The sequence below is a fragment of the Hylobates moloch genome, unplaced genomic scaffold, assembly GCF_009828535.3.
Source record: "Hylobates moloch isolate HMO894 unplaced genomic scaffold, HMol_V3 SCAFFOLD_4, whole genome shotgun sequence".
NCBI lineage: Eukaryota > Metazoa > Chordata > Mammalia > Primates > Hylobatidae > Hylobates > Hylobates moloch.
The window spans coordinates 1,279,602-1,305,522 of record NW_026652279.1 but is presented as its reverse complement, the minus strand read 5'-3'; the positions used below and the strand labels follow the sequence as shown (position 1 = coordinate 1,305,522).

Sequence of the window (25,921 nt, the reverse complement as noted above, 5' to 3'; positions counted from 1 at the left end):
AAGAGGAAGGAAAAGAGGAAGGGAGGAAGGGGCTTAGGGAAAGAGAGAGAGGGAATGAGTGGACAGAGGGAGAGAGAAAGGGTAGAAGAACAAGGGAAATGGAAGGAAGGAAGGAAGAGGGGGAGGGAGGGAGGGAGGGAGGGGAGAGGAAGGGGGAGGGGAGGGGAGGGGAGGGAGGGAAGATATTCTATTCATTTTCAATTGCTACTGTAATAAATTACTATAAACTTAGTGGCTTAAAACAAAATTTATTCTCTTACACTTTTGGAAGTAAGAAGCTTAAAATTTATTCCCTTACAGTTCTGGGGGTAAGAAACTTAAAATCAAGGTGCTGGCAGGGTTGCACTCCTTCTGGAAGCCTCAGGGGAGAATCTGTTTCCTTCTCTTTTCCAGCTTCTAGCAGCCTCCTGCATTCCTTGGCTCCTGGCTCTTTCCTCCATTTTCAAAGCACATCACTCCAACCTCTGCTTCCTTCTTCTACCTTTGATTTTATTTCCCTCTTCTAAGAACCCTTGTGATTACACGGGACCACTCAGATAATCTGCCCTTTTCAAGATTAGCTTAATTACATCTGCAAAGTCCCTTTTGCCATATAAGGTGACATATTCACAGGTTCCAGGCGTTAGCATCTGAACATCTTTAAGGGCCATTATTCAGCCTCCTACAGACAATTTAAAAAAGAAAAGAAGAGGGGTTTCCAACTGAATGTGAAACATACACCATAGTAGAACCTCTAAGCCATTTTGATGAATGAACTTCAAGTTGTGCTGTAGGAATGGCTTTTTTTTTTTTTTTGAGACAGAGTCTCGCTCTGTCACCCAGGCTGGAGTGCAGTGGCACAATCTCAGCTCACGGCAACCTCCGCCCCCCAGGTTCAAGCAATTCTCCTGCCTCAGCCTCCCGAGTAGCTGGGATTACAGGCACCTGCCACCACGCCCGGCTAATTTTTGTATTTTTAGTAGAGTTGGGGTTTCACCATCTTGGCCAGGCTGGTCTTGAACTCCTAACCTCGTGATCCACCCGCCTTGGCCTCCCAAAGTGCTAGGATTACAGGCGTGAGCCACCACACCCAGCCCAGATATGGCTTTTAAAAATTGTCCACTCCAAAAAAAATGCAGACTATGCCTTGGTGCCATTTTTATAATGTTTTCAAAACACATTCACAACTATTATCTGATTTTCTCCTCCAAAGATATTTTGTTAGAAAAAAAAGGCAACTTATCCCAAATTGCAGATAAGACTGAAGGAGACAGCCTGCCGACGTGAGCACAATCCTGCCCCCCAGTCCCCTGGTGAGTCAACAGCAGTTGAATAGGACCAGCCCACCTCTGGACAGTTGTCCACTTCTCTTCCCATTTCAGGACACCTGTCAGACCTACTTCCATTATAGCTTTGTGTAAGAAAAAACAAGGAATCAAAGGCTCTTAGATCTTTTACATCATTTGAAAGAGAGATCATATAGTTCACCCTGGTTCACCCTTCCTCACCAACATGCCCTTCTGGCCAAGCATTCCTGTCACCTGAGTATGGTCACCCTGCAAATATATTTCCAAGGACAAAGAGCTCTGTGCTCTACAAGTTAACCCACACATAGGCATTACTCTCCAGGATCTATTTCCGAAAATGGACCCAATGAATCCTGGGGCCTGCACAAAGGTGATGCCTTACACAGAAGTGAGCCAGGCTGGATGGCACACAGATGTGGCTCAGGCCCCAAGGTCATCTTGCAGGACACGCCTCAAAAAAGGACCACTGGCAATGCACTGGACAGAGAGTGTGAAGCCCAGAATCCCTTCCTTTGTATTCTCATGCTAGTGACTCATTGACTGGTGCAGGTTAAACCATCCTCCCTTTATAAGGAGCTGGTCCAAGGCCAGGCTTGGCAAGAAGCTTTTGCTTGGTGGTTAAGAGGATGAAGCATAGAGCCAACCTAGCTACTAGTTACTCAATGCTGAGGAAATTCCTTAATCTCCCTGAGTTTCCTCTCAGCTGTAAAAGTGGGAAAGTAAACCTCACCAGTATCACAGGATCCTTAAGAGGATTGAAGAGATGGTGTGTGTGCAAAGTGCTCAAAACAGAGTCTGCAATGGGAGCTCTCACTCAGAGACCTGGGCTCTCATTCTATGCCTGACTATCCAGCTTTTCCTCCTCCCCCCACATGAATTTTAACTGGGCATATCCTCCCTCAGCAAAGTCCCTTTGCTCCAGATGAAACCTCTCCACACACATACACATACACATGCACACACACACACACACACACGTGCGCACACACCATAACTGCTGTGCCTACAAATGCTGTCAGGATGCTACTAGTTCATTAAGCATTTTACGGTGCTGGGTGCAACAGGGCACACAAAGAAACTCTGCTTTCTCAGAATTCCAAGTTTAGGCAAAAATAGCCCATGGGCAAATAACTGTAGTGCAAGATAAAGTGTTACAAGTGTTCTGAACAGGTTTATATAAATAATGTGCAATGGATTCTCACAGGCCAGTGAGAACGGTATTGTCTGGGAGTGGAAAAAAGAGCATCATAAAACACAACATGTATTGGGCTTGACCCTCAAGCAAGTCTTGAAGATACACAGTTGATGGAAAGAACATTACAGGCACGGTAGAAGCTCATAGGGAATGAACATTATGTTGCTATATTTACTGGAGCTCAATCCAGTCTTCCACTCTGCTAACCCAGAAACCAGATTTATTATATTCTGGAGCCTGAGAATGGAGCTGGCACTCAGGGTAGACTCTAACTAACCACACTCAGGAGCCTGATGTATAACACCAGATGGTCAATGTATTGTTTCCTATGAGCAGTAACGTAGATTAGAGTAAATTAGTATGGCCATCACATGTTTTCTCTGAAAGCAAATTATAGTTAAAAAGATGATGCTTGAACATGAAAGCAGATCAAGGAGAGTTATGTAACGAGATTGTTTTCTGACATTAAACTGAGGTAGTCTGATATGCCTTTGTTTCCTCTGATAAGAACAGAGGCCTTAGAGAGATGGACCAAAATGTCCTCTCTCCTTCTTTTCTTTGTAGTTGACTAACACACCTCCTTCCCATCAATGTCATCTCTTTTTTTTTTCTGAGGTCAACTATTTTAATCACCTCCTACAGATATTGCTGATCTGGAAACCAGCCAATTTTTTGAAATGGTTTTGCATATCTCTGTTCAGACTCATAACTCTCATATGGAAATAGAAAAAAGTTCAGTATGATTTAGGGAGATAGGGATGAAAACTCTGATGAGGCCCGACCCCAGGGAGGAGTTGGACCTCACAAAGAGGGTTGTAAAAGGGGAGACCACATGGTATCCTAGTAACCCACTGATGGGCCATTCTGCTGCCTCTCCTACTGAGCCACCGCTTTTCCACATGCAAGGGATGGCCCAGGCAGGGCCTGTGCCGTTCCTAGATATGGACTGACGAGAGGAGAGTTTTTTTCAGCATTTTGAGTGCTCCTAAATCAGAGGAGCATTTTCTCCTGTGTATTGCATCCTGGTTCACGCTATACAAAAGTTGGAAGAGCTATACTTTTGGGAAAGAAAGGAGGACAAGTGAATGTAGATATATGCATGGGAGAGGGAATAACAACAAAAATGGCAAAATGTCCCCAGTCCCTTGTGTTACCTCTCAAACTTGCCTTTTTCAACCTCCTAAACACAGTTCAGACACAGCACCCTCTGGCAGCCTTCCTGTTCCCTCAGAGTTGACCCCTCCTTCCTCTGTGCCAGCGGTCAGCAAACATTTTCTGGAAAGGACCAGATAGTATGTGTTTCAGAATTTGTGGGCCATATGGTCTGTGTTGCAACAACAATCAATTCTGCTCTAACACTTGTTTAGAAATGTGCATTTGTTCCAATACGATTAATATATTAGGGAACAATATGAGCATCACATGAATTTCACGTTTGCTTATGTGCAATTTCCTCTGTGAGAAACACTAAGTAAAAGCAAAAAAACTGAACACATCTGTAACAAGACACGTAAGATATTATATAATGCACACATACACACACACACACACACACCCATCAAACATCTGCCATCCCCCCTCATTTCAGCATGAGTGTATACGCCACACCATGCATATCCACTGCTACAACTTTCCCTGGGATTCCAGATAACTCCCTCTGACCTCTCCACAATAGCTCACGAGCTGCAGCCCTTCTCACTCCCACTTCTACAGGCTAACGCCAGGGCTTTTTCAAGGCAAGCGGCCATATTTGTGGTAGTATTGTTACATGTTTCTTAACCATTTTACATGTGTAGAAATATGTTGTCATCTTTTTCAGGTTATCCATTTTTTTATGTGTCACTGGCCAAGTTCTTGAGTGCTGTGCCCAGTGCCATTTCCCCCACAGGCCTTGTGTTTTTATTGCACAATCGTGTAGAGTGTGGTGATTTTCAGAAACGCACGTGCATCCTTAGAGCAGAACCGATTGCACTCACCGTAAGGGTAAAAGTGGCCATAGACAATAGGTAAATGAATGAGCAGGCTATGTTCCAATAAAACTTCATTTACCAAAACAGACAGCAGACCAGACTGAACCCATGGCCTTACATCGTCGACCTTGCTTTCTTTGTGTTATCTCTCTACCCTGTACATGATTCAGTTGCTGCACTCAGCACCGGATAGTGATTTATTTATTTAAATGTCCCTCTCCCCAACCAGACCATGAGCTCCATGTGAGCTGAGATTCTTTTATTCATCCCTCTCCTCAGCACCCAGCATTGTGCCTGGAACACAATAGGCTCTCAGCAAAGTTTGCTGAATAATTTATTGAGGAAGTGCCCTCCTCACCCAGCAGATATGCCAACCCCACAAAACAAGAATTGTCCTCTTGCACTTCCCATTCCAGCATGACACTTTGACATTCAGATTCAGATGTAAGTAATATTTAATGAACCCTGTCTACTCAGCATATTGGAGTAACAACATGATTCTCTGTAATTTCACGTTATCCATCAAGAGAAACCCAAAAGATATATATTATTATTTTCATTTCATGGGTGAGGGAATTAAATCTCTGAGTCTTTAAATAATTGCCCTAAGTCACACAGCTAGTCTACAGTGTACTTCAGAAATGTTCTGTATAATAGTCCGTTTTCACGCTGCTGATAAAGACATACCTGAGACTGGGTAATTTATAAAGTAAAAGAGATTTATTGGATTCCCAGTTCCGCGTGGCTGGGGAGGCCTCACAATTATGGTGGAAGGTGAAAGGCACATCTTACATGGCAGCAGGCAAGAGAGAATGAGAACCAAGCAAAAGGGATTTCCCCTTATAAAACCATCAGATCTCATGAGATGTATTCACTACCACAAGAACAGTGTGGGTGAAACTGCCTCCATGATTCAATTATCTCCCACTGGGTCCCTCCCACGACAGGTGAGAATTACAGGATCTACAATTCAAGATGAGATTTGGGTAGGAACACAGACAAACCATATCATCACTATGGGTCCTGGAGGGAGAACATATAACCCCGTCTGAGGGTACCCTCTCCTTGACTTCCTTTTCTCTCTCTCCACAGCAAATGTGTCACGGTGTTGACTTTCTATAAGATAGGTTTGCCTAACAAAAAGGAATGCCAAAGGAGGAAATTTTCCTACAGAAATAGTTTCTTAAAATCTCTTTCTTCAAAGCTGTTGAGGATATTACAGTAACCTAAACAAGGAAGTTTTTGAAACAAAATAGACGAGGTTTCTGTCACCTACAAAAAATAAAGGTTAATATTGTCTAAAATAATCATTAATTTTCAGAAGGCTCTAGAAGTTCTTTGGTTCTTATGCAATGGCTTGGTTTTATGGGATCACATTGGTTTTTATTCAGCCTTAAGCATTCCTACATTTTGTATACTGTTTACAGAATGCGAAAGGGTTTCAGTTTCACCTGATTTTCTTCAACACACAATATAGCAAGAAAGTATTTATTTGGCTCATTATTTACGCAAGAAATTTAAGGGACTATGAACAGCATCTTGCCTGAACTGGCAAAATTACCATCTGGAGTCTGCAAGTGTGAGTCAAAGGAATCTCCGAGAAAAGCAGAATGCTTAAAACCCACCTGGCCCCATTACTGCTGCAGAACCTTGTTCAAAGGCCCATGATCCAGCCAACTCCCAAAGGTATGAAGTCTTGGCGAGATGGCCCAAGGCATTGCCTCGTAGGCCACCCTGGCCATGCCTGGTTCTTAACAGAGCATGTCACCAACAGCCTGAGGGAGGAGAAGGTTTTCTGCTCCTTGGTATGCTTCCGCCCTGGCTGAATGCCTGGAGTGCAGTGTGTACACAATCCATTTCATGAAACAGATGGAAATTGAGTTATAGCAAATAAATCATATGGCACTGCTTTTAGTGATATCTTTCTATAGGGAATCTTCCTGTTGACTGAGTATGGCCTTGTAGCTCCTTGATTAGCCACACAGATGTTTGGTTGATATTTGACTCCTGTGAGACATTTCTTACTTAAAGTCTTGTGGTTTCTCAACATACAGAGTTCTGCCACTTAGTGTGAGGAGTTTTGTGAGTGCGTTATTATAATTACGTTCATGCTGCAGACAAACACCCATGCCAACACACACACAAACACACAGTTATGAACCAAAACACCCACACCCCCAAAGTTGTCATACCTCACCCTATCCAAATATTTCACGCGAATGTTGGAGCTTGTGAAAGCAGATGATGAATTGCACTTTGTAGTTCAAGTATCTCTTATACTATTCTCTGAATAGACATCCTACCAAAACGCCAAAAGACGCCTACTGAAGAGGTAACCATTTTTGGAATCAGACAGATAAGGGTTGGAATTCCAGCTTTACTAATTAGTGGCCATGTATCCATGGGCAAGTTAGATCCTCTAAGTCTCAAATCCAAATCTATAAGGTTAGAATATTAATGCTGCCTACCTCATGAAGTTTTTGTGAGGAAAGTCCCTAGTAGCACAGTTCATTGAGTATTGTGTGTGTGTGTGTGTCTGTGTGTGTGTGTGTGTGTGTGTGTGTGTGTGTGAGTGCACATACACGCATATCTTGTTTTATGGGGTGGGGGGAAGTATTAATAAATACTATTTCCCTTTCCAGGTGACTTGCAGTTTTAAGGGCTGCCCACATTCTGGGTAGTTTCTGGACAGAATATACAGAGCTCAGGAAACTGCACTGTTGGGTAACCAGATCTATTTAATGAGAACAAAGATAACACAGTCAGGTTTATCTAAGTAGTGAATAGTATTTGAATCGTGTAACATCAAATTTAGAAAAACCAAGAAAAAGAGACTAACATTGATTGAGCACCCACAGTGTGCCAGAGACTTAACATAAATTGCTTTATTTAATCCTCAAACCAAATGAGGAAACTGAGGCTCAAAGAGATGAAGTATTTTAGCTCAGAATATCCAGCTTGTGCTGCAACTCCAACACTGGCAGGTGGGTCTGAAAGACTGGGCTTAGTTTTGCCTGGGTGCCTCTCACCTCCTCAAAGCCAATTATTTAAAATGTGGGCAGTTACACAATAATGGCACACATGAATAGAGACAAACGACATAGGACTAGAATCCCGCGACGGCCTGTCTGAGGCAGCAGAGACCAGGAATAACAAATCAAGCATCAGCACTGGTTAAAAAATATACACAGACTTGACGAAGAGGCACTACTAAAGACCGAAGAAGTCAATTCATGATGAACATTGCTGATGTGCGTACAACAGACAATTCCGTCGCTTTTCTGAGATGGGAGTGTGAGAAGTGGCCATACAGTTGGAGACCTGGAGACGTGCCAATTGCTTTGCAGATGAGGCAGAAAAGATAAATGGAACAGTCAGAACTTTGTGCTTCAAAACTTTAAACAAAGAGCGGAGATTCACTGACTGGGGTCAATTCTTAGGATGAACCAAAAAAGAGTCAACCTTGATTAACATCCTTTTGCATCATCAAAAGGAGATAGGTCAAGATAAGGTAATTGTAAGGTAAACTGCTGACCACACACAGCTGTTAAAGGAGTCGTGCGCCAGCCAGAAGTGGGCAGATTTATCTCCTCAGGGGGCCTAGAAGCTCTGCCATCCCATAATTCTTAATAAAAAGCTAAATTTCTCTGCAATGACTTTTAAACTCCCATGATTTTTTTTCTAACGACATGACAGGACAGCAAAACAAAGACATCATTCTTTTCTATCTTATGAGCTAAATTGCTCCTTCTCTTGATTAGTGGCTAATTGCATATTATTTCCTCTCTGCCGAGGGAAACTGCAATGGAGAACCCCTAAGCTGCATGGTAGAATCACCCAGGGAGCTTTTAAAAAAATGATTCCTGGCCCTGCCCCAGACTTAAGGACTCAGAATCTCTAGGAGACATGAGTCCAGGAATTTGTATTTTTAAAAATCTCCCCAGGTAATTCAAATATGCAGGAGGGTGCAGAACACTGGATAATGCCAAGCACCTCGACTTTGTGATAAGAAACAGGTCCGTGGCTGGGATTTGAATTCTGGCTTCACCACTGATTAACTCTATGACAACAGACAAAACACTGCCCTTTCTAAGAGCTTCCTCGCCAATGTCCAATAAAATAAAGATATTCCGGCCGCAAGGTCAAGTGACAGAGCATACTGAATACTTTTATAAAAATAGTTAAGTATTACCATAATGTCAATCATATGTAATAGTTAAATTATGTTTTACAGATAAAGATAACCTACCTTTCCTAGGAAACTGTACAGCAGCTTTATTCCTGTAAATTTTTTTTATTTTATTCTGAGACTTTGAGTAAGTCCATCTTAGGCTAGCTGACTTGGATGAATAAATAAAAATAATTGGGATCTCTTTAAACTTTTAGTGGCAAGCAAATTAAAAAGTGTATTTCTCTGGATGACAAAAAGGATAGTCCCTGAAGCTAATGAAGCTCTGATTTATGTTCAGGTTCATGCTATAAGGAGCTTATCCTCCTACAGAGAAAAACATTTCCCCTCAGGACACAGCAGGTTCGTATGCTAGTAACTGAGGCACGCAGTACTTGTTCCATGCTAAAAGTGAGAACACTCAGTTATTCCTAGACAGTCACTTATTGGTCACTAGGTAGGAAATGAAAACAGATGTTTTCTCTAAATTGCCTCTGATCAATTGATTTGAGAGGTGCTAAGGATTAAGTCATAGGCAGGAGCTTCCATAAAATTAGCAAAATAAAATAAGCTATATTCCTATATTATCAACCAAAATCTCCTAAGGGAAAAAAATTTGCAGATTCAGCCCATGATGCATGTCCTATTAGGCAAAGTATTGAAATGCAATACTCAAAAAAACTGGATGGTGGTTTGGAAAAGGAAAGGAAACCAGAGGCGCAACATTTGGGTAGCTATGGGAAGTTTATAAAGCAAGGAATCCAAAGGCCCAGAGACAATGTCACAAGTTTGTACGTGCCAGCAGAGCTCCAGGCCTGCCAGCTTTCCAGTTGCAGTGTTAGTCCACAGAATGAAAGAGAGAGTGCATCAGAAAGGGATGTGCGTTCAAGTGGTCATCTTTGTTATAAAAATTTTGCATACCATCAAAATGGGCATTACAGAATTAAATGAATTATTGTGCATCTCTAAAATAGAATATCGAGAAGTCATTATGCAAAATGTTATAGAAGAATATTTTTGATATGGGAAATTGTTGACAATTTATTAGGTTTTAAAAAGCAAGCTATGTTTATATGATGCCATTTTATTAAAAGTGAATTAGATGTATTATATAAAGAATACTAGAGTCATTCATTTATTTATTCATAACCACAAATTTTTACTGGGTCCCTTTCATAATTCTGGACGCGGGACATAACAGTAGAAAAATAAGTTCCCTGCTTCACGGAGCTTAGATTCTAGAGACAGGCTATAGAAAATAAACAAATGAGCATGTAAATATGAAGTATGTTACACAGCGATATGTGCTATGGAGAAAACCAGAGCAGGACAGGGAGAAGCACTCCAGAAATTCCCAGCACAGAAGGCAAGACTTGCTGCTAACAGAATAGGAGAAAGTAAGGTGAGGAGCCATACTGATGATTAGAGAAAAGCTTTGGCAGAGAGAACAGCAAACAGTAAAGGCTTTGGTGGGCAGGAGAGTGCTTGGTATATTCAAGAGAGAGCAAAGGGGCCAGAGTGGCCAGAACAGAGTGAACAAGGGAAAGTGGCAGTGAGGTCAAAGTCAGGTAGCAAATGGCCAGATCACACCAGTTCATGGAAATCATTATTTAATCACTTAGGGCTTTCTTGGAGGGCTGTGGGCAGTTTGTTGAACAAATGTGGATGTGACATGTTTTAAGATTGAGTCACTCTGGCTACTATGTTGGGAATATGCTGGAAAGGGTTAAGGACTTGTCTTAGTCCTTTCAAGCAGCTATAACAAAATATCATAGACTGGTGGCTTATAAACAACATAATTCATTTCTCATTGTCTAGAGGCTGGGAAGTCCAACATCAAGACACCAGCAGATTTGGTGTCTGGTGAGGGCCTGGATCCTTATAGACGGCCATTTTCTCACTGATCTCACAAGGCAGAAGGAGTGAGGGTTCTCTCTGGGGTCTCTTTTATAGGGAAACTAATCCCATTCATGGGACTTCATCACCATGACCTAATTAACTGGTAAAGGCCCCACCTCTTAATACCATCACCTTGGGAGTGAAGATTTCAATATGGGAATTTTTGGGGAATATAAAAGTTGAGACCGTAGCAGGGATGGAAGCAAAAGAGCAGTTAGGAGGTTGCTGCAATCATCTCAGTCAACAGTGGGATGCCTTGGACCAGGATGGTAGTAGAACATGGGATGAGAAGGGTCAGATTCTGGGTGTATTTTGCAGGTGGAACTGATGTGGTTTGGTGGCTTGGTGAAGAATGTGGAATGTGAGGGAGAGGAGTCCAAGGTGTGGGTGTCCTAATAAGGTTCCTAATAAGGCAAGTAGGAAGAGGATTGAAAACTGTCAATGGATGAGAGGACCCAGATGGCATGGTGGAGAAGAAGCCCTGACTGAAGAGGACTGAAGGGAGGATGGGGGCAGAGGGACTGCAGAGAGTGAATGTAGACGACTCTTTTGGGGAGTTTCGCCGGGAGGAGGTAAGAAATGCAGTGGTGTGAGATGTCGGCTCCAGCAACTGAAACAAAACATTAACAGGGATTGGTTTCAGCTGGTGGGAGTTTGAGTGACTATCTCCCTTCCCCAGGCCCCCCACCCTTTTGTGGAAAATACTAAATCCTGAAAAATATGATTTCTTGACTTAAAGGGGCTATCTTTACAATATACCAAAGATAGGGGTTTAGGAAACTAGAACAGAAGTAAAAACAGAAAAAGAGGAGAAAGAGGAGGGGAAACCATAACCCTCCTATGAAGCATATCATGCTAACATGTACGTAAATTAAAAATCCACACTGTAAAATAATACTGATAGGGTTTGGTTGTGTCTGCACCCAAATCTCATCTTCACTTGTAGTTCCCATAATCCCCACGTCGTGGGAGGGGCCAGGTGGAGATAATTTAATCATGGGGGCAGTTTTCCCCATCCTGTTCTTGTGACAGTGCGTTCTCATGAGATCTGATGGTTTTAAAGGGGGCTTTTCCCCCTTTTGCTCAGCACTTCTCCTTGCTGCCTCCATGTGAAGAAGGACGTGTTTGCTTCCCCTTCTGCCATGATTGTAAGTTTCCTGAGGCCTCTCCAGCCCTGTGGAACTGTGAGTCAGTTAAACCTCTTATCTTTATAAATTACCCAGTTTCAGGCATGTCTTTATTAGCATTGTGAGAACAGACTAATACAAATACTATAGCTACGGGTGCCAAAGCTTAAAAGAATAAACTAGAAGGATTTGCATCAAATCCACAATCATGGCTACTTTTGGATTCTGGGAAAAGAGTTTTGGCCTGCGCATGGAGAAATGAGAAATGATTTTATTTTCATTTTTTGCTCAAAAATCAAAGATCTGAAGTGAAAGAGGTCGGGCGGAGACCAAACTACACCGGTCGCGGTCAAGAGATCTTTATTGGAGGTATCGAGCGGTACTACGCAACGAGAAGGAAGAAGAGAGAGAGGGCTGCTGGTGTGCTGGGTTTTATATCCCTTGGGCCTACGTGGATTGGGCTAGGGGCGGGCCCAAGGGAAGGCGGGAGATGCTTCTTTCTGATTGGCTCTCCTTTGGCGGCTTCAGACAGTGCCCGGTCAAGTAGGGGAGAAGAACCCGGAACCGGCCCCATCTTAAAGTACGGCACCTTTTTAAGGTACCCCATGTTACTTAACATGAAGCAAATATAAAAACTAAATATAAAAATAATCAGGACTGCATAGTGACTACAACTTTTTAAATATTATTTACTATGTTTTTAAAAATCTCTCTGAACATGAACCAAAGAATCAAACCTATTCTTCCCACACCACATCCTCATCCCATCCCATCTCTTTATAATCTTTTCTTGGTTTCCAATAGAATCTACTTATAATAAAATCATATGATGGCATCAAAGTAATTCATTAAATTAAAATCAACAAAATCAACTTTTTAGCATTATTCTCTCACTCATCCATTCATTCACTAAATATTAATCATGTTCTCATTTAAATGCAAACAAGGTCTTTCAGCTGTAGCTATATTGTAATGATCAGGATAAACAACTTCGGAAAACGAATGTCATATGCCCTTCAGAAACTTGGAGTTGAGAACATAAAAGAAAGGAAAGTGAGTGAATTTATCAATAGAAGGTAAATTCAGGCAATTCTGCACAGCATATAGGATTTTGATGAGATTAGGACTTTTGATAAATCTTCCACAGGTAATGATAGTATATATTAGCTTGACAAATCCAAATTCAAGGAAAAAATTGTATATGCCTTGCTGATTTTTAAAACATTTCTCTCTTCTATTATAAAAGTCACTGTTTTGATTCAGAAAGAGAACATAAAATTATTTCTGGTGTGAACGACAGCAGCAGCTTTTATGGCTAGTCAAAGGAAAAGGAAAGAAATATTAGTGGAAATGTACACTTGTTAAACTTGTCCCTTTTTTTTTTTTTTTTACAAAACAAAAGAATAAATATATAAGCCAATGAATTTCAGCAGAACTAGAATGGGCGTGTGCATGCATGTCTCCCTGCCCAGAATTTCTGACACCTGCACCAATCCCACTGAAAACTAGAATTTCCCCAGAAGACAGCAGACAAGGTTGTGACTAATGTTTGTAGAACAAGAAGCTCAACAAACAGGATCACTTGAGTTCAGAGAAGTTCTGCAATCATTTCCTACCACACTTCATTGACAGGATAAAACTGAATAAATAATAGATTGGTGAGGGTTAGACTGCAGAAGGAACTACAGCAAGATCAGGAGCCCATGCCTTCTCCAGATTGTGTATACATTCGCATTTTATCCATTCCAGAGTGACTATGGAACCCAATAGTCAAATTCTTTACCATACTTTAAATCAGCTTTTTCATATGTTTATAACCTCTTATTCACTCATTCCGTTACCCATTCCTGTTTTTGTTTTTTTTTTTTTTTAGACGAAGTCTTGCTCTGTCGCCCAGGCTGGAATGCGGTGGCGTAATCTCAGCTTCCCACAACCTCTGCCTCCTGGGTTCCAGCAATTCCCCTGCCTCAGCCTCCCAAGTAGTTGGGATTAGAGGCTTGCACCCCCATGCCCAACTAATTTTTGTATTTTTAATAGAGATGAGGTTTTGCCCTATTGGCCAGGCTGGTCTCAGGTGATCTACCCACCTCGGCCTCCCAAAGTTCTGGGATTACAGGAGTGAGCCGAACCCATTACTCTTTCTTTCTCTCTTGCTCTCTCCTTTCCAATTTTTTTCCCATCAAGTATGTTGTAACAGACTACTGAAAGAGCAGAATTCCAAACTACTTCTTTAAGGAGCTTTGGTGTAACTCACAAGAGATTTTTAAAAATTAAAACCTAAGGGACATAAGATTAACCTGAAAGAATATTCTCAATAAAAAATATTCCTACACTTCTTGTTATTTCTACTATTAAAGTCAGAGATAAGTCAGTTTCTCTAATAAATTCTCTGCAAGAATTATAATTGGATTTTTTATTTAAAAATAATCTTTCTTTTAAAAAAGCATATTCTGTAATCACCCAGATGACCATTTTCTAGTTAAGTCCTGCTATGTGAATTCAGAGTCAGTATCTGCATTGGGACAAAGTAGTAACACTTTCACTGTCTTAAACAAATGAGAAAAGATGTGAAATTAGCAAGATTTCAAGGCAAGTAAAAGCCAAATTATGTCAGAGCATCCTATATGTACAAAAATTTTATCATGATTTGAAAGGGGAAAGAGGGATGAATTGAGTTCTTATATAACAGACAATAGCATAGGCATGTTAAACTCAAAAGAAACTGAACCCTTATGGTCAACTCCCTACTTATATTTTCTGATCATTTCCATTTTCAATATAACCACATCCTCAGTCACATTAAATAAATGTACTTAATTTAAACTTTGTTCATTTTATGGCTTGTTTGTATTAATTTGTAAACTTGTTTTAGTTTTATCGTTCTATAAGAGTTACAAACATGAGGAGTTTATACACAGTTTAATGCTTATATGTATGTAACAATTTAATAAACATAAATCAATATGGAGGGTGTTCTATAAAATTTTATTGTTTTGAAAGGGGGTCTATATATTAGTCAGCTTCCAGAAACACTGATTTAAGAAGTATCTACCCTGAATAGTACTTGTAGTAGGCTGAATAACAGCTCCCAAAGATGTCCATGGCCTATCTCTGGAATCTATGAATGTGTTAACTTCTGTAACCAAAAGAACTATGCAGATAGCAAGTTAAGGATTTTGTGACCAGGAGGTTAACCCCCCACAAGGGCTAGTATGAAGTCCCCTTACTTCATTAAGGTCCTCACAGGAGGAGACAGATGAGAGTGCACAGTAGGAGATGTGAGGACAGACACGAGGGTGGAGTGACACAAGGCAGGAGCCGCAAGCCAAGGCAGGCAGCCAGCCTCTAGAAGATAGAAGAGGGATGGAAATAGGTCTTCCCCTGCAGCCTCCAGAAGGAACACAACCCTGCCAACACTTTGATTTTAGACTTCTGGCCTCCAGAACTCGGTGTATTGTTTTAAACCACTACATTTGTGGTAAATTGTTATAGCAGCTATTTTATTCTTTTAAAAGGGGGTTTATCTATTGTAAGTTAGTGTACACTACTTAATCCACTTGCATAGAATGATTTTAAGCTCCACATTTCCTACTGTATTTTCTGGGAAGCAGATTCGTTTGTGATCACCAAACAGGCTCTCAGATTGTGAGCAAAACAGAGATAGAGTTCAGCAGAGGAAAGAGAGGGAAATGTGGAAGTGCCGAGGAGGCCAGGAGGAGGCTACACTGGAAGGCCTTTTGTGGGGAATGGAACTGGGTGCAAGTCCTGGGTTGCTCATTAGCCATTGGGGGTTGGCAGGAAAGAAAAGGAAGTTGGGGTCCACTGAGCAGTCAGCTGGAGGAGAGTGAAACTGGATGGGGCAGCACTGTCCTGGGATGCTGACCCTCCCTCTGAATCTGGAAGTTTGCCCTCAAACTTTTTTTCCAGCATTTACATTCCCTGGGTAAGTGAGGCTCCCCCAAGATTGCTCTAGGGAACGAACCAGATTCTGAGGGCACTCAAGATTTAAGGCAGATCCTCCCATATCGGAGCTCATCCCCACTGAAATCGACAAAGGCTATCAGGCAAGGCCAAGGGCACCCAGGCAAGTGGAGGAAGCCCTTCTTTTCTTGGTCCTGGCTGAGAGGTTGGGGCAGGAAATCAGGTTAAGAGCCAAGCAGACTCTGGGATAATTGTGCTGAAGGCAGGAGAAAATACATCTCAGGCACCGCCATTTTGTTGTTTTATCCCCTAAGAAACTAGGAAAAACGATTACACCCTAGGGTCTGGCATGATGCATGCAAAAGCCAAATAAGAGATCACATGGGCTGACAGGGAGACAGCCACGGAGGAAAGATGATTTATTATGTATAAGTTAAATGTATCTAGTAACAAGTAGTGGTGTATCCTGCTGCCCTGGAATTCTCTTCTCCACACTTCTGCCATTTTCACCGCTTTCTGGGCCTTCTTTGCCCCACCTACCCTGGGAGGCAGGATTAAATTGTCCTCAATTATCTGTCCTCTGATTCTGTTAGGTTTAATCTCCTCCTGAGCAGGCAATTGGGCCAGGATACACTGGGTCCACTGTGCAAGAAAGGACCTCACAGCTATGGGCTTGAATAAAAATAGAGCTAATGTGTTCTCACTGCACCTCGCACCAGCATTTGAGTAAGAACCTTACTCCGGGGCCCTGAAGTACCTTTTCATTAGAGCTATCACTTAATAATCAAAAAATAATGTATTACCTAACAGGTAAAGATGCTAATTCTGTTCTAGAGCCTAAAATCATCTCATGTCAGGAGCGCATTTTAAGTTATGAAAACTCCAGTGATACCATAACTATCGTCTTACAACACAGAATATTTAGAATACAAATGCTGCACAGGCAATTCTGAATCCATTCTACAGATGGCTTAAACCTTTAAAATATGACACCTTACTCTTAAACAAGTGTTTAAAGTGGCGATGATCATTCTCATCATCATCATCCCTTTTCTCATTTCAAAAGCAAATTCATTAAATTTTAGCTACCACAGAGTCCCTGATACATTTAAATTTGACTAGAATGAGGTTTATATCATAATATCTAAGAAGAAAAGGGTAGTAAAGGAGATCATAACAGTAGAATCTGTGAGATATTTAAGAAAAGTGATTTTCCTATGGAGTATTGGCATTCATTTGGATGCTAATGACAAAATATGTCTCTTCCTCTTGAAGAAATAAATCCAGTCCCATAAAACCACACAACATTTGAATTGGGTGGGACCTAGAGTTATTCTTCAATTGTTCAGGCATGAGTTAAGTCTCTGCCACGATAACTCCATTTAATGCCCAGCCCTTCCCTGGACACCTCCACGGAAATGGAATGCACTCTGATCTTTGGCAACTCATTTTTCCTCTCCTTCCTTTCTTCACTTAGGGTCAGGTCTAAGTGAAACTGCGAAGACAGCCATGCAGTCAGCCTCTCCAGCACAGTTCGTCCTCATTCAGAAAAGACTTAACACTCTACCTTGGTGTTCCTTCCTTCCACCCTTGAGTCACACCTCTGTCCCCTGCAGCCATGCAGAATAATGTGACTCCCTCTTACCCAAGTGAGGTCTCCCCAGAGTTCTGTCTTTTGACCTTGCCCATGAGGTTTGGTTGTGAACCTCCTCACCATCCTCGTCCCTCTACTCTGGGTCTACTCCAATTCGTTTCTGTCTCTCCTGCCATCTGACACCCACAACTCAACCTGGTACTCCAGCTGTGGTTTGGTCCCTACTTGGAGCACTTTGTTGAACTTAGAAATGTCTATTTTTTAAAAAAAAGGACATGATTACATTCATCAGACACGACTTCTAATTCACACTTGCCATTGAGAATGGCCTGCCCTCCAATGAACCCATATTTTCAGATTTTTTTTAATTTTTACTGTGCCTCTCTCAAGAGTCCAAATTGTCTTTCATGTCATCCTGAGTTGTAAAAGTCAAAACAAAACAAAACTACAGTTGCCTAAGAATTACTCCTAGAAACACAGAAATAAAGAGTCAAGCACAATCAGGTGCACTGCTTTCTCAGTGTACAGTCCCTGAAAAACAGGGTGGGGAGCTGGGGAACGTCTCCTAACTTGATAATGCTCCTTTTAAAAACTTTCCCATCTGGAGATAGATTGAAAGTAAAGTCATCTTTGTGACTGAAGCTCAGAAAAGTTTATTTTAATATTTACAACTTTTTTTTTTTTTTTTTTTTTTTTTTTTGTTTTTTTTTTTTTTTTTTTTTTTTTTTGAGACAGAGTCTAGCTCTGTTGCCCAGGCTGGAGTACAGTGGCGCAATCTTGGCTCACTGCAAGCTCCGCCTCTTGGGTTCACATCATTCTCCTGCCTCAGCCTCCCAAGTAGCTGGGACTACAGGTGCCCGCCACCACACGCAGCTAATTTTTTTTTTTTTTTTTTTTTGTATTTTTAGTAGAGACAGGGTTTCACCGTGTTAGCCAGGTTGGTCTCAATCTCCTGACCTTGTGATCTGCCCCTTTCAGCCTCCCAAAGTGCTAGGATTACAGGCATGAGCCACCGTGCCTGGCCAATGTTTTCAACTTTTGAAAAGAACCCTGAAATGTACTAGCAAAATATTTGCTAGACCAGGTTTTAAAATCATTTCTTTATTACTCTTGTCTTTAACTCTCAGAGCTTAGTAGGGGAGGCAGTGAATGTTGAAGGTAGAATAGCAGATGAGAGAGGAAAGGGGGGCCACACTACTGGGGAGAGGCTGGGTCATTCATCCCTGATGGTGACGACTAGAGCTCCTTCTGGGAGCGGGGGCATGGGTTTGGCAGGTGCCCCCGGCCAAGAATGAGCAGTTCACTTCCATTCTAACACTACATTTTATAATGAAACAAAAGACAATCCCCCCCCGAGAAGCTGGGTGTTTGGGTTTCACACCTTCTCATTTGGGTGTTTTTGCTTAGCCATCAACAAGGACTGATTGAAAAAGAAAAACTCACAGTTATTTCAATTACTGTTAATGTCGCTTGAGTGTTTTCACTGTCACAGTCTAGGGCTTCAACTTTTTAATAAGTTTCCTGTAACTATTACAAGTTTTTGGTCTAATTCCAGCTGAGGATTTAATGGGACTCATTCTGACGAGATATAGGATATTGTCCCAATAGATGCTCATTTGGAAATGGGCCACTTGCAATTTCAAGTGTGCAGAGCTGTGCAAGATTAAAAGTACTGGCAGTGTAATTTCTACCTTGTGTCCCAGGCTCTGTGGATTTGTAGCTCATCCAGGCTGTCCATCTGGGGAGCAAACAGCATGTACTCCTTGATGAGAAACTCTGGCCAACCGACCAGCTGTGAAAAAAATAGATTACTCTTGTCATTTTTTTCTCCTAGGTAATTTGCTGGGAGTAAAAATATAATTTCTTAGAAGGTGTGCAGTTAAAAGCAAATTCTAGCGATGTGCTTGATTTGTATTTAAAACTTCACTGCACTTTTATTTGTTAAATTTAATTTTTCCACAATACCCTGGCTGTGATAATATTTCCTAACACAGGAAATAGAAAGGTTGGTTTCTGGTTTTGGACACTAGAGAAACATGGGAAGGAGGGTGTAGAGGAGGAAAAAGAGAAGTACTCAGCTGGCAGGCTAAGCTGAACACAAAGAAATATACTGTTGTTCTCCCTATAGGTAAAGGAGATATTATGATGGAATTAAGTAACTGTTGGGAAAATAGATCTTCCTATTGCCCCCAGGAAGCTAAACTGCAAACTGCATCTTTTTAATCCCCTGACATGTATCTTCATCCTTATGAGAATTCAGAAGGTCATGCTAGATAGATAATCAGGGTAATTCTAGATGAATTGAGCTGAAGAGCTGAGAGGATTGTTAATAACCATCTGAATTGTGAAGCAGTATGTAACATCTATAGGTTTAATATGTTCACCAGGCTATGTGTTTTCAGCAAGCCAAAAGGAATAGAAGAAATGTGCCAAGTAAAATTAAGCTGTTCAGTCTGCAACCAGTGGAGAGTTAATGATATAATTTGAAATTAAAGAATTTGCAATAATACTTCTGCACGGTGAGTTACAAAATATTTAGACATCAGTGAGTGCTGCACAGTAACCTTCTGTCTGGAATTTCAGTGTTAAAGTGCTACACCTCATACACTCTATTGTCCTGACCCTTAAACTGTTTATTTTAAAAATACAACTCCAGCCCAGATGCGGTGGCTCACGCCTGTAATCCCACCACTTTGAGAGGCCAAGGCGGGCAGATCATAAGGTCAAGAGATCGAGACCATCCTGGCCAATATGGTGAAACCCTGTCTGCTAAAAATACAAAAATTGGCTGGGCGTGGTGGCGGGCTCCTGTAGTCCCAGCTACTCAGGAGGCTGAGGCAGGAGAATCGCTTGAACCCGGGAGGCAGAGGGTGCAGTGAGCTGAGATCGTGCCACTGCACTCCAGCCTGGCTACAAAGCAAGACCCCGTCTCAAAAAAAAAAAAAAAATACAACTCCAAACAAGTGCTAGCATTTTTTGAAAATTGATGTACTGTTACACATTATTATAGTGTTACATATTATTTGATTTATGTTGATATTGGGTATAGTTAACTATTATTACTATATATGTATGAGTATATATGTATAAGTACATATATAAGTATACATACACACAAGACAAAGGACTTATGTCTAGAATATATAAGGATTCCTACAATTTAATAAAGGAAGGATTCTTACAATTCGACTTTTAAAAAAAAGCCAAACAGCCAGGCACAGTGCCTCACGTCTGTAATCCCAACATTCTGGGAGACCAAGGTAGGTGGATGGCTTGAGCCCAGGATTTTGGGACCAGCCTGGGCAGCATGGTGAAGAAACTCCGTCTCTTCAAAAAAAAAAAAAAAAAAAAATAGCAGGGTATGGTGCCACGTGCCTGTAGCCACAGCTACTTGGAAGGCTGAGGTGGGAAGATCAATTGAGCCCAGGAGGTTGAGGCTGCAGTGAGTCATGATCACACCACTGCAGTCCAGCCTGGGCAACAGAGCAAGTTCCTATCTCAAAAAAAAAAAAAAAAAAGAAAGGAAAAGAAAGAGAAGAAAAGAAAAGCCAAACAAACCAATAAAAAGAATAGGCAAAGATTTGAACAGAATCTGTACCAAAAAAAATACATACTTATAGGTAATAAGCACATGAAGAGGTAGTTAACATCACAAGTTATCAGGGAAATGCACATTAACACCATAATGAGATACCACTCCACATCTGTTAGAATGACCAAAATTTAAAAGCCTGACAATACCAAGTGTTGATGAGGATATGAAGTAATGGGAACTCTCCAACATTGCTGGTGGAAAAATAAAGTAGTTCAATCATCTTGGAAAATAGTTTGATTCTCTCTTATAAAGCTAAACATTCTCTTACTGTATGATCCAGCCATTCCACTCCTAGATATATGTGTCTCAGTCTTCTTGTGCTGCTATAACAAAACACCACACACTGGGTAATTTATAAAGAACAGAAATGCATTGTGTCAGAGTTCCGGAGGCTGGGAAGTCCAAGATAAAAAAGCCAGCAAGTTTGTTGTTGGGTGCAGGCTGTTCTCTGCTTCCAACATGGCACCTTGTGCTGTATTCTATGGAGGGGACAAAAATTGTGTCCTCACATGGCAGAAAGGACAGAAGGACTAAAAAAATGCTCCTTTCAACCTCAAGCCCTTTTATAAGGATGCTAATTCCATGCATGAGGGTAGAACACATGACTTAATAACCTCTCAAAATCCACACCTCATAATACGTTGCATTGGAGATTCACTGCCAACATGAATTGGGAGGGAACACCATCATTCAAGCCATAGACGTATTCATCCTGAATGAAAGAGAAATGAAAACAGATGTCCACACAAAGACTTGCAGATGGATGTTCATGACAGCTTTATTTATAATAGTCAAAAATTAGAAACTGCCCAAATGTCCATCACCAGGTGAGTAGCTAATTAAATTGAGGTATATTCATACAATGGAATGTTATTCAGCAATAAAAAGGAAACAAACTACTGATAGACACAACAACATGGGTGAGTTTCAAAAATTATGTTGAGCAACGGAAGCCAGACACCAAAGGAAACAGTATAATTCCATTTTTATGAAAGTCTGGGGAAGACAAATCTAATCATTAGTGACAGAAAGAAGATCAGTGGTTGCCTGGAGTCAGGGATGAGGGCTGATTATTGACTAAGAAGGGCACTAGGAATTTCCTGGGTAATGATAATTTTCTATATCTTGATAATAGTGGTAGTTACAGATTATATAAATCTATGAAAACTCATCATTGTACATTTCATTATATATCAATGTATAACTCAATAAATTTGATTAAATTAAAAAAATTAAAATCATCATTAAAGTCTTTTAAATTATTATCAAGCTTCTCTCTAAACTCATTTCTTTCTTTCACCTTCTTCTGCATCAAACTTCCCATATTAGCCTTCTTGACGGCCTTGAACATGCCAGACACAGTAAAACCTTGCACAATGGCCATTCCATCTGCCTACAAAACTCTCATCTCACATGCCCAGTCAGCTTACTTTCTCACTCCCTTCTATTCTTAAGAGTCATTTTCTCTGTGAGGGCTTACTCGGCCCACCTTACTTAAACTGTAACCCCCCAACATTGCCCGTAACCTTACCGTATTTTATTTTTCTGTATAAACTTTATCATCTTCGAATCTACTCAATATTTTACTTACTTATTATATTTAGTATTTTTAACCTCTCAATATAAATGTCATGAGTTTGAGATTTCATCTGTTTTGTTCATTGCTGAACCCCTAGTACATCTGACACTTAGTAGGCACTTAACATGTGTTTGTTGACTAAATGAATAAATAAATAATGCATGCGAGGAATGAAATCAACTACCTAGTTGTGATACCGAATATGAGAGAACTGCATTTTCACGTGAAAAAGAGAGGCTGTCATAATAAGGTATAAAGCAAAACCCTAAAACATTTATCGAACTAAAATTAAAAAAAGGTTAAAAATCACTTTATATTAGACCAATGCAAACAAACAAAGTCAAAAGCAGCAGCAGCGATGTTAGTATTAGCAAGGAGACTGATATGGTTTGGCTGTGTCCCCATACAAATCTTATCTTGAATTATAGCTCCCATCATCCCCACATGTCATGGGAGGGACTCAGTGTTCTGAATCATGGGGGCAGGTTTTTCTTGTGCTGTTCTCATGATAGTGAAAGAGTCTCATGAGATCTGATGGTTTTACAAAGGGCAGCTCCCCTGCACATGCCCTCTTGCCTGCCACCGTGTAAGATGTGCCTTTGTTCCTCCATTGCCTTCTGCCATGATTGTGAGGCCTCCCCAACCGTGTGGGACTGGGTCCATTAAACTTCTTTTTCTTTATAAATTACCCAGTCTCAAGTATGTCTTTATTAGCAGCGTGAGAACAAACTATTATAGTAAGTTGATACCAGATAGTGGGGCATTGCTGTAAAGATACCTGAAAATGTGGACGCAACTTTGGAATTGGGTAACAGGAAGAGGTCGGAACCTTTTGGAGGGCTCAGAAGAAGACAGGAAGATGTGGGAAAGATAGTAACTTCCTAAAGACTTGTTGAATGGCTTTGACCAAAATGCTGATAGTGATATGGACAATAAACTGCAGGCTGAGGTGGTCTCAAATGGAGATAAGCAACTTGTTGTGAACTGGACCAAAGGAGACTCGTGTTATGCTTTAGCAAAGAGGCTGGCAGCATTTTGCCCTGGCCCTAGAGATCTGTGGAACTCTGAACTTGAGAAAGATGATTTAGGGTATCTGGTGGAAGAAATTTCTAAGCAACAAAGCATTCAAGTGGAAGCAGAGCATAAAAGTTTGGAAAATTTGCAGCCTGACAGTGCAATAGAAAAGAAAAATCCATTTTCTGGGGAGAAATTCAAGCCTGCTGCAGAAATTTGCATAAGTAACAAGGAGCCAAATGTTAATCACCAAGACAATGGGGAAAATGTCTCCAGGGCATGTCAGAGACCTTTGTGGCAGCCCTTCCCATCACAGGCCCAGAGGCCTAGAAGGAAAACATGGTTTCCTGGGCCGGGCCCAGGCACCCCTGCTGCCTGCTGCCGTGTGTAGCCTAGGAACTTAGTGTCCTGCATCCCAGCTACCCTAGCCATGGCTAAAACGGGCCAAGGTACAGCTCAGGCTGTGGCTTCAGAGGGTGCAAGCTCCAAGCCTTGGCAGCTTCCATGTGGTGTTGAGCCTGCAGGTGCACAGAAGTCAAGAATTGAGGTTTGGGAACCTCTGCCTGGATTTCAGAGGATGTATGGAAATACCTGAATGTCCAGGCAAAAGTTTGCTGTAGGGTTGGGGTCCTTATGGAGAACATCTGCTAAGGCACTATGGAAGGGAAATGTGGGGTTGGGGCCCCCACACAGAGTCCCTACTGGGGCACCACTGAGTGGAGCTCTGAGAAGAGGGCCACCGTCCTCCAGACTCCAGAATGGTAGATCCACTGACAACTTGCACTGGGCACCTGGAAAAGCCCCAGGCACTGAATGCCAGCCTGTGAAAGCAGCCAGGAGGGGGGCTATGCCCTCAGAGCCACAGAGGCAGAGCTGCCCAAGGCCATGGGAGCCCACTTCTTGCATCAGTGTTACCTGGATGTGAGACCTGGAGTCAAAGGAGATCATCATTTTGGAGCTTTAAGATTTGAGTGCACTGCTGGATTTTGGACTTCCATGGGGTTTGTAGTGTCTTCATTTTGGCCAATTTCTCTCATTCAAAATGGCTGTGTTTACCCAATTCCTGTACCCCCATTGTATCTAGGAAGTAACTAACTTGCTTTTTTTATTTTATATGCACATAGGCTGAAGGGTCTTGCCTTGTCTCAGATGAGACTTTGGACCTGGAATTTTGAGTTAATTCTGAAATAGGTTAAGACTGAGGGACTGTTGGGAAGGCAAGATTGGTTTTGAAATGTGAGGGCATGAGATTTGGGAGGGGCTGGGGTGGAATAATATGGTTTGGCTGTGTCTCCACCCAAATTTCATCTGAAATTGTAGCTCCCATAAACCCCATTTGTTGTGGGAGGGACCCAGTGGGAGGTAACTGAATCATGGGGGTGGTTTTTCTCTGTGCTGTTCTCATGTTAGTGAATAAGTCTCATGGGATCTGATGGTTTCATAAAAGGCAGTTCCCCTGCATACATCCGCTTCCCTGCTGCCATGTAAGATGTGCCTTGCTCCTTCTCCATCTTCTGCCATAATTGTGAGGCCTCCCCAGCCATGTGGAACTGAGTCCATTAAACTTCTTGTTTTAAATAAATTACACAGTCTCAGGTATGTCTTTGTTAGCAGCATGGGAACAGACTTAAAACAGAGACTAAATCTAATATAGGGGATATCACATAATTATTAAAAGTATAATTTATGAAGAGTCTCTAGCAGTTATAAATCAGTAGTCATCAAAAAACAAAGCACCTAAAATATACAGCAAAAATATTACAAATAAAGTAGAGCTTGATGAACAAGAAAAACAGTGAAAAACTTTTTAGAGTTGAGTAGATGTAGTTATATGCAAAAAATAAGTATAAACATGGGGGAACTGAATGAAAAAATAAATTTGATCATATATTTCTTTCTCAATGGAATACTGTAACTTCATTAAAATGTAAACTCCATGAGGTGAGGTATATGTCAGTGCTCTTCACTGCTGTATCACCAGCACTTTGAAAAGGGCCTGGCATGGTCCAGGCGTGGTGGCTCACACCTGTAATCTCAGCACTTTGGGAGGCCAAGGTGGGTGGATCACGAGGTCAGGATATTGAGACCATCCTGGCTAACATGGTGAAACCCCATCTCTACTAAAAATACAAAAATAATTAGCCAGGCATGGTGGTGGGAACCTGTAGTCCCAGCTACTCGGGAGGCTGAGGCAGGAGAATGGCATGAACCCGGGAGGTGGAGCTTGCAGTGAGCCAAGGTCGCGCTACTGCACTCCAGCCTGGGGGACAGAGTGAGACTCTGTCTCAAAAAAAAAAAAAAAAAGAAAAAGAAAAGAGCCTGGCATGGAATTGAGTTCAATGAACATTTGTTGAATGAATATTTTTATTCATAAAATCTGACTCCATACTTGATTTTTAAAACTTTTAAGAAAATATTTTTTAACAAATGTTTTAAAGTAGAGCATATATAAGCCACTTGCTCTGACCATGACCCAATAATACTGAAAATAAATTATGAAGCAGAGAGTAAAGTAATATTCAATATTTGGAGATTAAGAAGCACATACCTATGTAACGCCTTGTGTCAAAGAA

At 41.3% G+C, this 25,921-nt stretch overlaps 1 long non-coding RNA gene across 3 annotated transcripts in view; it reads right to left on the bottom strand.

The window, feature by feature from the left end:
- Window positions 1–3,660: 3,660 nt before the first annotated feature.
- The window catches only part of LOC131383352 (uncharacterized), a 163,654-nt gene continuing 141,393 nt past the window's right edge, over window positions 3,661–25,921 (bottom strand). For 2 of the 3 annotated variants that reach the window (XR_009213348.1, XR_009213346.1), the window contains 2 exons: window positions 18,852–18,952; window positions 7,731–7,790 (listed from right to left, as the gene is read on the bottom strand). This is a non-coding gene — a long non-coding RNA (uncharacterized LOC131383352). Of the gene's footprint in view, window positions 3,757–7,730; window positions 7,791–18,851; window positions 18,953–25,921 lie in introns of those variants that run through there. The other variant, XR_009213347.1, reaches the window with a different exon arrangement.